Consider the following 17,975-nt stretch of genomic DNA (forward strand, 5'->3'; position numbering starts at 1 on the left):
AATAGCCACAGGTACCTCTTACGCTCACCCTATTAATGTTAATGTATTTGCTATTACATTACATAAAATAGACATGTATTTCTTTTCTTCCACTTTAATGGTTTCATAATAATCAATTCCAGACATACAAAAAGTAGCCTAGTGCAGAAAGGGCTACAAAGCTTGACCCACATGCGCAAAACATTGGGATACATCAAACAAACCTAGGAGGCATGGTGTTTTTCTGAAAGGTCCACATCCATAATGACAGAAGACAGCATGAATATAGTAAAAGACTTTGTATCAGACTAACAGCCACCTAAGTGGGCCTGTAGCCTGTGTTAATATATTTATCATAATTTATCACATAGATTTACATGCAGCCTCTCGCAGGCCATATAAAAAATTAGAAAGGCCGTGTGGAGAGTGCTGTATTGCAACAGATCAAAATACATAGCGATTGAGAGAGAGTGAAGTGGTTGTTAGTTGCGTGTTTTCACAAATCACTCTTCTGGCTACAGCATAGCTCAAAGGCTGTGAGTAGTCTAGTTGCACAGAGTTGTACAATGTGTGAGATTTGGATTGAGGAAGATGACTGGATGCTGCAAACATCTGAACACTTCGCTGCTCCCTCGACCTCTGAATGCTCCCTAAGAGCTACATTTTGAAGAGATGAATAAAAATTTGGAACATTTTGCTCATAATTAAATATACACATCAAACATGCTGACACGCTGCAATAAGGAAAAGGACTGAGAAAAATAATGATTCCAAAACCATGAAGCTGTCAAATACATGAATATGAGCCATTTGGTCGCTCTAACATTTTTCAACAGTAAGAAGCAATCTGAAGCGGAGTTGTGCACTCGCCCCCCCCCCCCTCTCTCTGTGAGGATAAATCCATTCTGAGTTTATATGATCTATGTGCAGTAAGACTGAGTGCACTTGGCAGCCTGTCGTGAGTGAAACAAAGCAAACTCACTTGCCATGTGTTGTGCCATCAAGTCTAACCAGCTGTAACAATATTTTCCTCTCATTATTTCTTATTGATGAGTATTATTCCATTTTAAAGCTGTCATTTAGCGCAGGAGGTACCACATGTTAATTTCTGTTTTGTCACCACCTAAACCTAATCTCAGGATCTACTAACATCCTGCTCAGCAGCTGCTTCATTCAGCTGAGAAGCTGACATGTGTCAAATGTTAAGTAGGCCTACTACGAAAAGAAGTATTTCTATTGAAAACACAGTTGTAGTTTACTGCGTCTGAATTAGACCTATCATTAAAATTTATTGCTTTAAGTGTGCCAAAGCTTCAGCAAGGAGGGATAAAGAGGGTATGTTGGCAAGTGGTTCCACTTCACTTGTTTTTCTTTCCATAGTAAAATAAGATATATAAATGATGAGGTGAAACTGGCATGAATAAATTTTTATGAATAAAGTACTGCGCCCTTAAATTAAGTGTTTCATTGTTTCACTGTTGATGATAAAGTGCATTTCAAAAAGGATGAAGAAGCTTAAATGAGGTACATTAGATACCTCATACTGACTCATGAATCTCTATTTAAAGGCTGGCATTATAAATATGCACACTGAACAGCTTGAATGCTAAACTAGTTTTGACAGTTTATCTAAGTGTACTTCGGAAAACACTCAATACTGCACTGGCAAAACTATAAAACTCCTGTCTTCAGTATTACAGAGAGTGCACATGTTGCTGACTGACCTACTGCAGAAATGGACTTCTAGCTAGAGTGGCTTTTGTCAAGCATCACTTGAAATGATCTTCCTCAAGGCCAAATTATACTTTCCATGTCTGTGAGGCCTGCGACCCTTGTGAGGATAAGCGGTTTAGAAGATGTCTGTGAGGGTCCTCATGACATAAATGTTGTCAGAACGTGGAAAGTGTGTCTGAGCCTCTATAAGGGTTTACACTATGACTCTGATAGGCTCTGATACCATCTGTGTCCATGCGGACGGGGATGCTCACACAGATGTAGTTGGTGTCTGAATACAGGTGAGAGTGCTGTGCTGGAAGACGCAGACAGTCCGCGTGATAGTGATGTACAGATTGCATTTACATCTGCAGGTACCACTGATAATCTGTGGATCGGGTCATAAAAATTAAGATTATGATTAATAGTGGATGGGTGAAATAATACATCATTAATGAGGAAAATATTAATCAAATTCTCTAAACATATTTTAATCTTCATTTTTTGTCAAATGTCCAGGTGGGGTGCCCCAGTAGCTCACTGGTAAGAGCATGTACCACTTGTTAAGGCTGCATCCTGATCACAGTGTCGTGGGTTTGAATCTGACTTTGGGCCATTTACTGCATGTCATTCCCTCTCTCTCCCCTACCTTTCCTGTCTCTCTCTACTGTGACTGTCAAATAAGGCAGAAATGCCAAAAAAATAATCTTAAAAAAGGTGGATGGCAGGTGGATGATTTATGCATACATGTGGATTCAGATGACGTCAGAGCCGATCTGAGCATCATTACTGCACCGGCACAAATAGGACACCAGTGTGTGGACATCTGTAGACAGAAAGTATAATTACACTATAAGACTCAGCAAGCCAAAGACCTGAAAATGGTACATTGCTTGTCTGTCTGTCAAAAGTTTAGTTTGCCTCTATAGGGCAGCCCCCACCCAGCCCCACTCGTCCGCCTTCCTCCAAAGTGTGTCAATTCTATTCAGACCTTTGCAGAAACACCCATAAGGTCATTTAAGTGCTAGAACCCCCTATTAACCTGCAACTGGAATCCCTTTGGCCTAATAGCCTAGTCTATAAGAGAAGCAGTAGGTCAGTTAGCTAAACTGTACCTGTGGTGTTGCAGGTCAAACGCTAACCTTTCTTTAAGCAACTAAATATAATGGGCTGTAAACAGACTGATGCACTGTTGTGAGCTCTGTCTGGGTCACATGGAAACCCTTAGGGACATCACATATGTAAAACATGTGGTAAACTAGTCAAAGTGATACATTGTGGATACTTCAGACAACCACAATGCAGCTTTCCTTCTCAGCAGTATAAAAAACAAAGCCTATAAAGGAGGGAAAGCATCCAAAAGAGAATTAACCCACTGCATTTGATCTTGGATCAAGCCAAATCAAGCATAATGGTTTATTTCTTATGCTGTGATACCTACATCTCCAAACACACAAACACACATGCCATACAATCCCTATTAACAATGCTGTTTCACAGACAGTTAAGCTTAGGGGCTTGGGATAGAAGTAAGCTGATCCTAGGCCCGTGCTTAAAGGGACCCCAGCGGGTTCTCGTTACTACTCTGTGTGAAAATGAGACACAGCTTGTGTTGGCCCTACTGGCCCATCTGTAGCCCAAGCAGTAACCTTTCCTGTTTTCTGTTCCCTTCAGGTCCCTCCATCTCTCTCTTTTCCATTTTTTACTGAGATTCAATGGCTAGACTACTGTCAAAACCAATTACAGTGTGCATGTTTCCTGAAGCTTAAGAGAAACCCAAACCTGGTGTTTTAGGAATCAGCTCATTGAAGGTTCATGAAGTCCTCTCTCATGGTAAGGAGAAGGGGCCATCAGGTGTTCTTTACTGATGTAAATCAAGACCCCTGTTTGGTAATTGGAATATAACCCCATTTTTGTATACACAAAAGCGGCCTAAATGTTGGTATTGGTATTTGGCTTGCTGTACCATAAGATCTTCATAAAATTACATTTAATAAGAGACAGGATAAAGAAAAAAGTCGTTCACGGTAGATTTTCATGTATCCGGAACTGCTTGTGAGACTCTGAGCGCTGACATTTTAAGATTTCTGAGTAAAAGAACAAAACCAATCCAAATGATCAAACTTTTATTTTCTAAAATGCACTGAACAGTCACACTGCAGTAAAGGCCGACTGGTTTCACTTGTCTTGAAGCAACAAACAAATTACAACAACAATGAACTATTAAAAGAATGTGCTATTCTACTGTCACAGATAGTGTTTTGAGCCATTCAGTAGCACACACCAAGCAACATACACACGGCTGCACTTTTAGGACCATTAATCTTTACTTATCATATGTGGCCCCTTGAACCCCGCAGAGAATCATCTGTACAGCTTTGAATATGTCCTGAAGTGCACATGGGATTACATTTCCTAATGAGCTTGTTATTTTCAGTCACTCCTGCAATGACATTTGGGAAGGAATTCATCCCATACAAGATGAATTAATCTCAATAGAGCTCCGGGGTCTCATAGATTATGCCTGCTTGGTGTAATTTATGAAATGTTCCTATTGTAGAGGTCTAATTGACTCAGTATGGGGTTTTAGGCCAGCTGTCTGATACGTAGACTACTCTTCCAGTCTTTGGGATAACCAGATGCATATTGTGGCCTACAGTAGCCCAGCAGAAATGAATGCGCTGTGCAAAGCAGTGAACAAAGTGAACTGAAATTTTAAAACAAGCTACTTGTAAGCACGTTGCAGTAGCACACAGAAAAATTAGCCACTGTGCAGCAAACAGGTTTTGGGCGTTGTATGGAAGCATTAACAATTTGCAATTTTAAAATTGGTCTTATTACATTTTATGTTATTTGAACACAAATTTTATGGCTTCACATTTAAACTTGACCACCATACAGTCATGTGATGATTATTTATCTGCAAAACTAAGTGCTCTTTAGTATTTGAGTGAAAACTATTAGAAACCTAGCTCGCAGTTAGATGATTAAATAAATGTGATAATGTCATGATAACATTAAGCAAGCATTGAACAAGGTAGGTTTACATTTGCGGGATATCCATGGACCAATGACAGGCGGATGCTTCCGCAGGGTGCTACTCTTTGACCCCTGACCGATACTGTGGCTGGAAGACTCACACTGTGAGGGGCTGTTGGGGCTTTTTACGACTCAGACCAAAGTACAAGCGGCTCTGCCATTAGAGCGGTGTTTCTGAATGACCGAGACCTGATCTCCACCCCATATGGAGAAGGGCACCCCACATTTCCACCCCTTGTCACCTTCCCAAACTGAGACACATTCCTTACAAGTGGGAAGTTGCCGTTAAGTTCTCACTAACCAGAGTAGCTTCCAGTGAATCATTTATTGATAGGAATTGGGGAAAAAAACATGTGGAGAGAGTTAAAAAATTGGTTGTCATGTTGTGGTTGAGTGGTTGGCAGATGTTGATCATTGAAAACTGTAAATGATCTCCAAGGTGGGTCGTTTCCTCCAGCATGTTAGGCAGGTTTTATGTGCTCAAACCAACTATTAGTCTCCATCCTCGAGTGCAGCTGCTTATGATATTTATAGTGGGTACTGTGTTGCTGGTCCTTGATGAGGTTGATTTTGGAATCTGTGTGTTGATGTTCGTGGTGGCAAGTGAAATCGTACAGTACATTATTTTGACATAACAAAATACAAATTTATGGAGTGTAAATGTAGCTGAAAGGATTAAATAATCATGGAATAATAATTGAGGGGTGTTTTTTTTCATGAAGCTAAGTCTGAAAAAACATTACATGCACAGTGGTCCGAGACAATTTCTTCATGACATGAACAAATTACCACTCAGGCAGAAGTCATGGATAATTTGACTTCTGACAGTTTGTGTTGTGAAATATAATCTCGCATACCTTCATCACCGGAATTTGGGGTTAGAGGAAAACACCCCTCTTAATTTTAGCCTTGGTAGCTATGGGTAGCAAGTGACCCACAGCGACCTCTGGAATACCAGACGCAGGCTCAAATGTAAATAAAGGTTTGGTGTTCATTCACAGTTGTGGCACCACAACAAGGATAGATTTTGTTTAGGGAGAATAGCTGAGATGCAGAGTGTTGCCTGAACAGAAACAGACATTACACTACGTCCAGCCTCTTAACAACCTCTGCTCAGCAGCTCGCCATTCAACCTCTTAACTTCAAAACAAACCACTCCGCACCGAGAAACAGGACTTGACCCACAGTCACTCTCTAAACTTCCCAGAAGAGGGGAAAATGATCAGAAAACAATTATCTTGTAGAACAACTTGCATATCTCAAACAATATCTCCAAGGTAGTAGTTTTTTTTTTTTTTTTTTTTTTTTGTCATTTTCCAGATGTATGTGAGATGATTTTATGTTTTGTTCTGACAGAGTAAAATGAGGTTCTCTCCGTGTATTAAGACTGATAACAGTGTTCAACCTTAAGTATGTAATTTAGGATAATTTCATCCAGATACTACTGACTGGCTAAAGAGGCTGCAGACACGCATGAGTAAACAGAGTATACACTATAATTTTCTAGGAAATTTTAATATAATGTCGAATGCACGCAATCTAGATAACAACTGAATGGAAATAACCGACAAAACTGTGGCAATACATGTTAAAGTAAATTGTTTATTTGTTTGTTACCCACTGAGCAATTGAATTTTATTGGTTTTAAAAGCACGGAAGGGAATGGGGATAAAGTTGTTGGGTCACACTGCGTGGAATAAATGGAAATGAATTAGAAACAGTTTGAGCAGCTTGAAATGTTACACCTAGAGTTCAAAGTTATGATCTGTCCACGTGATTTATACTGTATAAAACATGGCAACACTATGCAATGACATTCTTTGATAGGGAGACTGATTTCTTAGCAATGTGACTCAAAGGTCCTTTGGACGCCTATAGTAAAGGCTCCTACTGAGTTCTGACACGCAGCATACGGTCATATTCAGTGGCTGAGGCTGCTACCATTACAATACTTGAGGAGTGATTGCACAGCCATTTGAAGTAAGTTACTTACCTTGTACAAAAGACCCTCTATATATCAAAATAAAGTAATATCAGAGACTTTTTATATATAAATGTCAATTTTGTCTTCAAATACAATGTATTTTTACACACTTTAGATTGCAAGGTAGATGAAAGGTAACACTCAGTCTATTATTCCATTGTTTGCCAGCTAAACCTAGATAAAACTATATATATAAATATATATTTTTATTTCTAAGCAGCCGTGTCTTAGGTGGTCAAAACTTGCCCCGTACACAGCAGCACCCTTAGACAGAACACATGCCAGAGATAGTTTGTGATCTCCGAAGTTAGTCCTAAATGTTGGTAGGGATATTTTGGTGTTATTTTTCAACACTGTTGGTGGGTTTGTCGTTGCTGTCTGGGTGAGCTTTGTTCGAAGCCACAGAACGTCATTCTGAATTTTTGTGGCTTTCAAAGATACCAAACATGTCCTGCTGAATTACAAGGAAATGTGAATTAAATGATGCACAAGACTTCTAGACCTTTTCCATTTTAAGTAATGGCTAGAATTTAACGGGTGGTCCTTTAACCCCTTAAATTATAATTTCCCCTATTTTTTTTTCCATATTGTTCAGTGATATTGCATGTTTAGCCTAAAATCTAAGAAAAAATCATATACTCCAGATTTCTGATAATATTTTCCCAAAGCAAGCACATGTATTTCACAACTCCAATATCATTTTTCCTCCCTTTTATCCAGCCATTGATTTCCATTCATACTACTACTACTACTACAAAGCTGTCCACATTAGTTTTCCTAAAAGCAGCAGCACTGTTGTGGTTTGATGACTTTAAAATGGGGCGGAGTGAAATTGTCTCCACTGGAAAATAGTCCCTGGGGAAACGTTTGCTTTACACAGCCAATTATCAGTTCTATGGCTGTTGATCACTGCAGAGGCAGAACATTATAAGGTGGGTGCTTCAATCAAAAATTCATATTTGAAAATCGAGGAATTTGGATTATATGTTGTGAAATCTTTAGTGCAAAATAGTTTGTTGCAAACTAAAATCTGTCTTTGTATTAAAAAAATAAATCAGGTTTTCATCAGAAACATTCTACTAGAGACACTGATGATTTCATTCATTTTTCAGTCAAACCTTTATTTAATCAGGGCGGTCCATTGAAAGCATGCTCAGAGATGCCCTGATGACATACATGGTCCAATAGTTTCAAAATAAAACCAATATAAAACAATACTAAAAGCAATAAAATACATAACATACATACATCTTTACATGGTATTTTAACACAGGTTAATGTTGGAAAAGGCTTTGAGAGAAGTTTTTGATACCACTGATCATGAATATTTCTTAACAGGCTCAGATGTTGGACAGTAATCTCAGGGCTGTTTTTTGACTGGTTTACATCATCCCCTCAGTATCAAACAGGGTTTCTTTTTTTCTTTCTTTTTTACAGTCTATCAGTGTATGGTTTACCATTATTAGTTGGTTTAATGGGGTCTGTTATCTCTGCTATGCTGATAATACCCAGCTTTATCTCTCATTCCAGCCAAAAGACATCAGCAAAGTGGCAAGTCCTCATTACTGCCTGCAGTTAAAGACTGGGTGTCAGAAAACTTTCTCCAGTCTTGTTTTCTTTGTTTGAAAAGAATTGCTAATATTTCATCACATTGATTTTTACAATATTGAGTATTGAATATTGAGTTATTCATGCTACGTGTCTTTGCTTATTGGCAATTACAACGTTGGGTTTTCCTGTCTTAGCCTGTGAACCAACTTAGCACTAAGTTTGAATCTCATATGTGCAGCCATGTACTCTGAGGTCCTCAACCACATCCAGCAACCAGAATGAAAATTAAGATTATGTGCTATTTGCTGTAAGGCACACACACACACACACACACACACACACACACCATGGAGGAGTCTTCCTTACTCTGCCATGAAAGAAAAGTCTGTCTGGTAAATGAAAACCTGAAACTGTGACTGAAAATATGCTTTCATAAGTTTTTTTTTTTTTTTTTTTAACTGCATTTGTTTATGTTTTAAATTGCTTGTGTCGTGTTATCTCATGTTACTATAATATAGTATTGCGTAGCCTAACTCCTGTTTGGGTAAGGGGTACATAGTGTTCTACCTGATTAATAGGACTGATGGAGCTCGACTCCAGATGCATCAACCTCAAATGAAGTTGCACATGATTAAACTGATCAGCGTCAAACAAAGTCAAAACTTAATCTGGCAGAGGGACCAAGGTTATCGCTTTGAGACTCCATTTAACAGAAGCATTTTCGCTCAACAACCACTCTCAAATTCATTTCACCAGACAATCCAACAACCGAACATTAACAGAACATATCTTTTTATATTGGCAGAGAAAATCCGTACAAGTGTTTGGCATTTCACTAAGATATGGAGTTCATTTTTTACTGTTTTCACTGTTGCAGGAGTGCACGTTCTCTTTGCAGTGGAAAGAAATGCTTTTATAAAAACACTGGAAAGCAGTCAAACTCTGATGAGCAGCCAGCATCGTCCTGTTTCTTTATGAAGAGGGCAACACTGTGCTCTCCCGTGCTGAATTCTTTCTCTCTGGCAACACAGGAAAATAGTCTGCATACAGTCAGAAGCAACTTTATTATTCGAGGTATGCTCCCAGAACAGAGTGTGTTCCTGACCTACAGTTGCGTCTTTGCCTCAGTAGCATATTCCATGAGGTAGGTTTGTGTGTGTGTGTGTGTGTGTGTGTGTATGTGTGTGTGTTTGGCTAATAGTGTGGATGTGGATGGAACAAGCCCAAGGCAGTGCACATTAAACCTGCAGAGTCCTGCTGAGAGGAGGAGGAAAAGACCCGACATTATCCTAAAGTAATTCGGGAGACACATCACTGCACACCCACGTAAAGACCGGCCACACATTCACTAAATGATGGCTCCCTTTTAACACCGAGGGCATTTCCAACCTCAAACATCCAGGTAGACATCCTCCTTCACAGCCCATATGCTCTAATTGTTTGACATTCCTGCAGCATTTGTCATGGAGGGATAAGATAGAAGTTCTCGTTTCAGACGTCAGCATCGTGGTACAAAATCAGACTTTGCAGAAAGTAAACATGGCCATGCTTACTGTAGTCGGTCAGCTTATCTTTCGCCATAGTGCTAAATTGAATATTCTCTAAATCTGCACTTGACAATCCTGGCTAAATTATGGTGATGGCACAATATCGAGTTAGCGTTCCAACCAAAACATTGCCCCAGCTCTGCCTCATTCTGCCAGTGCTTACGTATGCCCTCTCAGATGACACATCCAGTATATACAAGCCGGAATATAAGATTTATTCTAATCCATTCCATGCTCAATGCCTGAGTTTCAGAGCTGATATTAAAACTGAAAAAGTAAGCAATGAGTGACAAACTTATTCAGTGTCAAGATGGAGAGAATTTGTGTTGTTTGCCTTATTTTGCACCGAGGAATGATGGTCTGTACATTCAAACACATACTCTGTCAAAGGAGCAGAATAAAATGTCTCTGTACATACATGATACATTAAACATTGTGTAGCTGTTAAAATGCACACCATTCTAACTTCTTCTTCTCCTCCTCCTTCTTCTTCTTAGGAGTTGTGTACTGTCAGTCCAGTGCATGAGTAATAATCAAATTATCATGAGACTGACCATTTTTTGCAAAAAAAGAGGTAGCGATCTGAAAAAAAGAAACTCAGTTGCTACAAATCATGTAATTTGACAATATATAAGCACACAGCACATGCATGGTTACAAACCCAGCTGGGCTACAGTCGCTTTATACAGGGATAGCAGTAGAAATGTATATCAAATGATACTGCATACCAGGGGTGAGAGGATGGAGGGGTTTTGGGAGGTCATTTTGGTTCATTTGCTGTTTAGGTGACAGTTTGACACTTGCTATAGACTGGGAAGTGTGTGTACCTGAAACACCAAAACGTATTTTGTGCAAGCAAGGTGAATCTACAGGATCATCAGTGGTGGAAAATGGATGCACTTCTCAGTTGCAGGCACTTTTTTTGATTTTGCCTTTTCAGTTGGATGTACTGTAAATAAAAATCTTGCATAGTGCAGCTCAAATAAACATAGATATTACAATATAGTATTTCCAGCCAATTGGTTTGTGTTATGAATGTTGCTTCAGATACTTGAAGATATGCATCTGTCTGACAATAACATTTTGTCTACGTATGCCATGAAAAAAGAGGAGAGTTTGAAGCTCATCTACCTCCTGAGTGAACAGGAAACTTATCTTGGTGTCTTATCTTGATGTATTTCCTTTGTCATACCGCCTCTTCCCCTGTCAGCCAAGTCCATGATCATCTGAACGAAATCTGTGAAGCTGCTTTCTGGCTGTTGGGTGAACTCAACACAACTGTGTTGTTTTCTTGTTGATTTAATAGCCTGCAGCCAGGCAAGTGACACCACGTCATGCTCACATTTAGCCCTGATCATTTTGAGAGCTTTTTGATTTATTCACACTGAGCTCACTGGACAGCTGTGAAGCCTGCAGTCTGTAAGGTCCAAAGCCTTGTAAAGTGTGACTATAGGGAACATCAACAGTCCAGAATCAATTTTTTGCTTCATATTGATCGGTAAACTTAATGAAATTTCTGGTTATCCCAGGTTTTGAAGGTAATAAGCTGATATTTTTAGATGATAAAATGTCAAACCAATTCGCATGCAGTCATTTTGCAAGTCATCGTCATTTTTCTTATCTCCTGAGGGGATGTTTAACAAGTTAATCAACACTGGATAATTGCTTTACAAAGATGGATAGCTAAAGTAAACATTTCATTGTAAAGTTTGTGGTTATTCTTTAACTTAAAGGGGATGAAATGAGCTCCACATGGGACACTGCTGATAGCCCTGTGTGACCACTTTCCTGGGCCTGGGAGCCCCCAACACAAATATTCTCCCTCTTTCTCCCACATCTGCGCATACGGCCCTACTTGTTTAATACTTCGTCTTTTCCAACCTCCCAGTGCAGCCAAGGCACTAATAGGCCCATCAAAAAGTGCTGGGGCCTCTGATTCTTATTACCCCAGCCTAAGCAGCAGAGATTTCATTGGTCAGTGGATGCACTTCGGCTGCTCACCACCTGGGTTTACTCCACACTGTTGTTGTGGCTAGACAGAGTGTGTGCATGCATGCTTGTGAGTGTGTGTGTGAGTGTGTGTGTGTGTGTGGGATGAGGACGGTGCAGTGGTTTGGAAAACTTTGAGCTCTGGGTTCTTCGGTGGGCTGTGGAAAACAAGAGGAATAAATTCTGCGGGCTCAAAAAGACTTTGGACATGTTTTCTGTCTGGGTTGTGAGCGTTCCAGTGCATCTGTCTTCATTGTTGGCATTTTCAGTGCTGTATACCAAACATCAACTCGTCATCATACCGGGTCTTTACTTTTAACCTACACCTGATTTCAGTAAAGCAAACACAAGGGCACAAAATTAGCAACACTGGTAAGATTGACAGCTTGTGTCGGTGACTTTTGCTACCTGTCATGTTCAAGGTTTGCCTTCATGACACACATGGAGAAGGGAGGAGAGACGTTGACGGGGAAAAAAAAGGCAGGAGAGTGAGAGGTTGGAAAAACTTGACCCTAAAGTTTTTTGATCTCCTCTTGATGTCCCCAAAGAGAATAATGGATGGGCTCTTTTTTTGGAATAGTGGGGAGGAAAAGCTGTCAGTGTCACCTTGTCTACGCTGTGTCAGAAGCAGCCATTTGAACCTGAGTGTGGGACATAAATCTGCAGCACTGGACCAGGCTTCACATTCTGTTCCCAGATGGTGCCTCCTCCTGCTGTGTAGTCTGCCCTGAGGGGGCGAGGCATCCATCACAGGAGAAGCAGGCCCCCTGCACTCACAGTGGAAGCCCGGCAAGGAACACCTGTCCTGTAGTCCTGGTTAATCTATCTATCTATCTATCTATCTATCTATCTATCTATCTATCTATCTATCTATCTATCTATCACCTCATCTGCCTCTGTTTTTCAGAAGGGTTATAGGTCCATACACACATCCATACACACATCTCTAAGGTGACATTCACACGTCTTTGGCTAGTCCATTAGGTCTCACGTTACATACGGGTCAAAAGTTGGGATATTATTAATGTTAGCACAAGGCCACACATGCTACAGATAAACATTTAGCGGGAGAAACATGAAGCGAATCAGTCTGGGAATCAAACTGATTATATGGTAATGGTGGTCATTTTAAAACAGCACAGCCAGCGCCACTTAAAATAGACAGGAATTCAGGGTAGAGTTGAGCTATTACACTAATGCCATAATATGAAATATGAAGGAACACACCAATTCAGAAAATGAAAGGAAGGCGGCAAAGCACGATCAATCAGTTCAGCAGACAAAGCACACGACGTCTTCACTCGGAGCAGTTTTTATAAAGCTAAGGAATTGTACCGCTCCTATTTTTGGTCCATCTGTTTTATATATTGTGGCCAAAAAACATCACTGATTTGATTGGATCCAAATGTGATGCTCGAGGCTCCTTCATACATCCAAAGCCCATTTGACCCTCCTTCTCCAGGCCTCCACCAACAAAGCTCCTTTTCCGTCTCTCCGCCGTAGTCTTTTTCAAGAGGCTGGAGGACACACTGCAATATGTGTGAAAGTGGGGGTCCCGCCCCAGGCCATTGCGCTCCCAGCAAAGGCCCCTGCTATAATTTCAGTTCTATTTGGTGGTACATCTGGGTACAAATTGTTTAAGCATGTATTCAGGATGTGATCTCTCCACCTGTTGAACAATTCTGGACAATTTCATTCCAAAAGTAGATGGAAAAAAGTGACACCCACTTTTAGTGAATTTAATTTCCCTCCAGCAAAACTATCCCTGTCTGTTATTACTGATAGGACAACATTAAAATAAACACAGCTATCAAAGGATTACGTATATTTTAGAGATATTGAATTCTTAACATCAGGTAATCATTCTCCTAAAATGGATAGCATATATCACATTTTGTTATGGAACTCCTAAATTGTTTAAGAAGGTTTAACATGCAAAAAAAGGAGCCAAGATAAAAGCTTGGAAATAACATCCAGAGCAACAAGACCATTTTCTACAAGCAGGCGTGTTACCCTCCCCACTTCAAAACCTTGTTCCCAGCTCTATCCAGCGATCCCACATCATGTCTATATTAATTTCCATCAGGACCAGGCACCGCACCGCACTCTGGCATATATCGTCCCACACACTTGTCAAACATCTGAAAAGCATAGAGAGGATGTTCCACATGGTTTTGATAAAAACAGAGGTAAGCTATGGTCACCAAGTGCAGCTTACTCATTCACATTCCTACTCTGTAATGAATTCTTTATGTAAACTGCACTGTGATTCCTTGGGGGAGATTAAAAAGTGCTGCGGAAAAAATAGGTTTGTGATGAGACAAGTCTATCATAAAAGGAAGGAGATGATTGAGTCGGACTAAATCACAAGTTTACTTGTCTTCATGATGGCTAACACATCTTTTCTCATCAGCTGTGTCCCTTTTGCTTCGGAAAAGAGAGAGAGGGAAAACAGAAAATGTTTGGATTGTTTCCAGCTTGCGAATGAAGCATAAAGCGTATGTTCAGTGTGACAATGTTTATACAATGTTTCAACAAGACGGCTGAGACTTGCTTACACATTTCAGGAAAAGTATCGAGACCCCTCACATAATGCTGATTGTCTGGAGTCAAAGGGCCTAGTGGTGATATGTAATGGAGTGGCCATAAATTATTTCCCCACCACAATCGCGTTGATAGACAGTCAGCAGATTCTGGGGTCTGTTGTAAACCCAAATTCTGCCAGTAATCTGCCTTCTCTGTGTTTGACAACTGCATGTTGTTTAAAATTCAGTGCAATTGAGTTTCTCCTGCAACTGCTTAGTTCATACTAATAACAAAAAGAAAACAGTGATTGTGCTGATAATTTTATGATTAAAGTGGAGGTGATTTCATTGAAGTAAAATGTGCTCTCCTGGTTTCCTTCAGCTTCCCAGCAGTGGAAAATTTTGTTTCTAAAAGCCACCTTTAATAATCTGCATGTCTTCGGAGAACAGCTTACTGTTGTCATTTGTGTCCAAAAATTAAAAATGTTAGTCCAATTCCCAAGTCAGTGTTTATTTTATAATCACACATAACTGTGAATATTCATTTTAAAGATAGTGGCATCAGAAGCTGGCACAATTTCTCCACTGGTCTTCTAATAGAGGCAAGTCAGCTGGAAGAAGCCGACAAAACAATGAACCAATGTTTTGGGATGTCATCACTTCTTGGTGGTGCCCCGTTTGACTGACAGGCAGGCATCGTAATCTCTGCTCCTGTCGGTCAGCGCTGGGAGGGTATGAAGCTCGTAGCAGAGCCTCCTGTCCTGTCATGTGGCCTGGATGGGGGGTGGTGAGATATCTCTCAAAAACTTAACAGAATGCAAATATTTTACCTCTGAACAATTCATTTAGGACTGTACTACTACTACTTCTACTACTACTGATGATGATGATGATACTACTACTACTACTACTACTACTACTAATAATAATAATCTTCATTTATATAGCACCTTTCTGGACAAAGTCACAAAGTGCCTAAAAAGATTACAGTGTCTAATTATATTAATCTAACACAAGATTTGCAATAGATAGTCACCCCCACCACCTTCCACCCACTCTTTCCCTCTCATGTCTTCCCCTCGTCCTCGTTTTACCTTTTTTTTTATCCTTCTACTTTATCTATTCTTTTTTATTTTTCCCTATTATTGCTAATTTTATTGTTGTTGCTGACTTGAGTTTGATATTATTGTCTGTTTGTTTATTTATTTGTTTACATAAAAAAATGAAAACTTGGCAAAGAAACAGTTGTCTGGCATGACGAACTGCATGAACAGCCATGAATACATACACTGAAATAAATTGAAATTACAGAGATATTGAGGTTTCTTTTATGTTTTAAAGAGATATTTAAAAGGAGTAACATTTCTTTTATAAACAGAAAACTAGAAAGAACTGCTGGTGCTGTTTTCATTTTTCAGCCTGACCTCATTCGATGACCTGTACTGTCTTTTATGTTAGAAAAGAGAGAAATTAGAGCTCCTGCACGGTCATCGTATAGCGCTTCTCTTCTAGCAGGTGGAATTTGTGATGAAAATCATATGCTCAGGTTATACAAATGTATAACACATACATAAGGGCAATCATTTTACTGTTAGCATTTCAGTAAAAGTCTATTAATCCACTGTTCTCCCAGCACTAAACCATAACAAACTGGGATCAGGCTGCTGCAATCATATTTAATTTGATTTAACTTTCATCTATGCTAAAACTGCCAGTGTAGCTGAAACAAACTTGTATTAAGGAGGCATGTGAGGTAACAGGCAATAAACACAAAAAATATGTCAACATGCATTTTCAGTACTTTCTTCTAGTCTAAGCAACAGCAAATCACCTTTTGGATTCAACTCAATTGGAAAATGCATTTTCTACTCATTGGTACACCTGTTCGCTTTTAATTTTTTGGTAAACACTGACAAATGAGTCACTTTTTGACTGATGGAACTATGAATAGAAAGTACCTAATACAGCATATGCAAGGCTTATTTGTGTTACTCCAGGGCAAGATTTGCCATCCCACCAAACATTTTAACACTGTATATGAACAGAGTTTAGGATCAAATCATTACCAAATCAGTTGTCACCCAGACTGCACTTTCCCCCTCCATGAGTGCTGCTGTTGCTCTGCCAAGCGAACACAACCTAAATCCTTACAGTGCATAATGCAGCCCCGGGTCCCCTGAGACACAAGCCAGCAACCACAATGCAGAACTTGTTTAGAAGCCAATGCATATCTCAAAAAAAAGCAAAGATATTTGAGTATGAAATCCAAGCCAAGATGAGAGCACAGCTGTGTTGGATTTGTCACAACGCATCCACTTCCAAGTGAACATCAGACTAGCATAAGCGCTGAGCATCGGTCAAATGTAAGATGATCATCTTTCCTTTTTGCTCTGAAGGAAAGATGCTTCTGGGGAAAAAAACAAGTTTTTCTCTCAACCTTGACCAGAGCTGACAAGTGATGATCTAATACAGATAATCGTGCATTATGCTGGTAATAGGAAATTATTTTTTGATTGCCTTGTTGTGACTGTGCCTGCTGAGACAGTACTCAATCCAGTAATAACTGTTTGTTTCCAGCAATGTAAGTAGTTGTCTGCCCCATTACGGTAATGATCTCAAATATTTTCTGCCAATCCAAAAATTAGATATTGCTCTGTGTCTGTGTGTAAGTACCAAGGAACCCCCCAGGCGTCCTGACTCTTCCAAATGTTGTTGGCTGATTGAGTGACAGGGCTGTTTGAGAAAAAGTCACTGAGGAGCTCTTTATTCCAGCTGTGGGGACCGTGATTGTTGAGCTATGTGCTGAGACACACAGATGCTTGTTTGGCCAGATCACTTGATATGGCGAGAGATCTCCTCCATCACCATGCTCCTGAGGCCAAGGACCCACTGAAACCACAAATACAGAAGGGTGCAGACCTTGTCAAAACCCGCTAAGCAGGTACAGAGGGAGCTCTGAATTGAATCAATAAATAATGCACCTATCAGTGACTGCATGCAGGACACACTTGGTTGGCATGGCTTGGAACTGACTGTTTATTATCTTTTATGAAACTATCTGATAACGATTTCAGCCTCTCGGCCTCCACCGGCATCTGTTCCCTGAGGACAGCATATTTGGTTTAACAGCAGACCAAGTGGAGCCATGTTGAATTTCTTTGCATTTCTTTACGATTCTAGAAGTAGCAAATGTGTTGGACAATAGAGGGAAAAGGCTCAGTGCCACCACAGCTTGTTAAAGCTCAGATGTGCCTATTATGAGGAGTTTTGGTGGCCAGGTGAACACTCTATCTTACAAATACAATCTGCTCAGAGTGTTGGTGTTCAGAGTTGAAAAAAAAAATGAGTTGAAATAAAAGAGGAATATGTGTGCCAATTTCACAAATAACACCTTTTCTCAATAAAATTTCAGCAAACTGAATAATTAGAGAGAAAACGCATTGATGCTGGATAATAAATGTTATGATTCGTCACCGAACAGACGAGCATTTGTTTTCTGAAAAAAACTTTTTGAGTATATGGGTGAACACTGGGCCAGCAGGCAAGATCTGCGATCACCAGTGGGGTTTGTACCTGATAAAGCCAAGTCTTTGGATGCAATGTTATCTTCCAACATAGAACAAGTGATGCATTATTTCCATTGCTGTC

The sequence above is a fragment of the Myripristis murdjan genome, chromosome 1 (genome assembly GCF_902150065.1).
Source record: "Myripristis murdjan chromosome 1, fMyrMur1.1, whole genome shotgun sequence".
NCBI classification, from domain to species: Eukaryota; Metazoa; Chordata; class Actinopteri; order Holocentriformes; family Holocentridae; genus Myripristis; species Myripristis murdjan.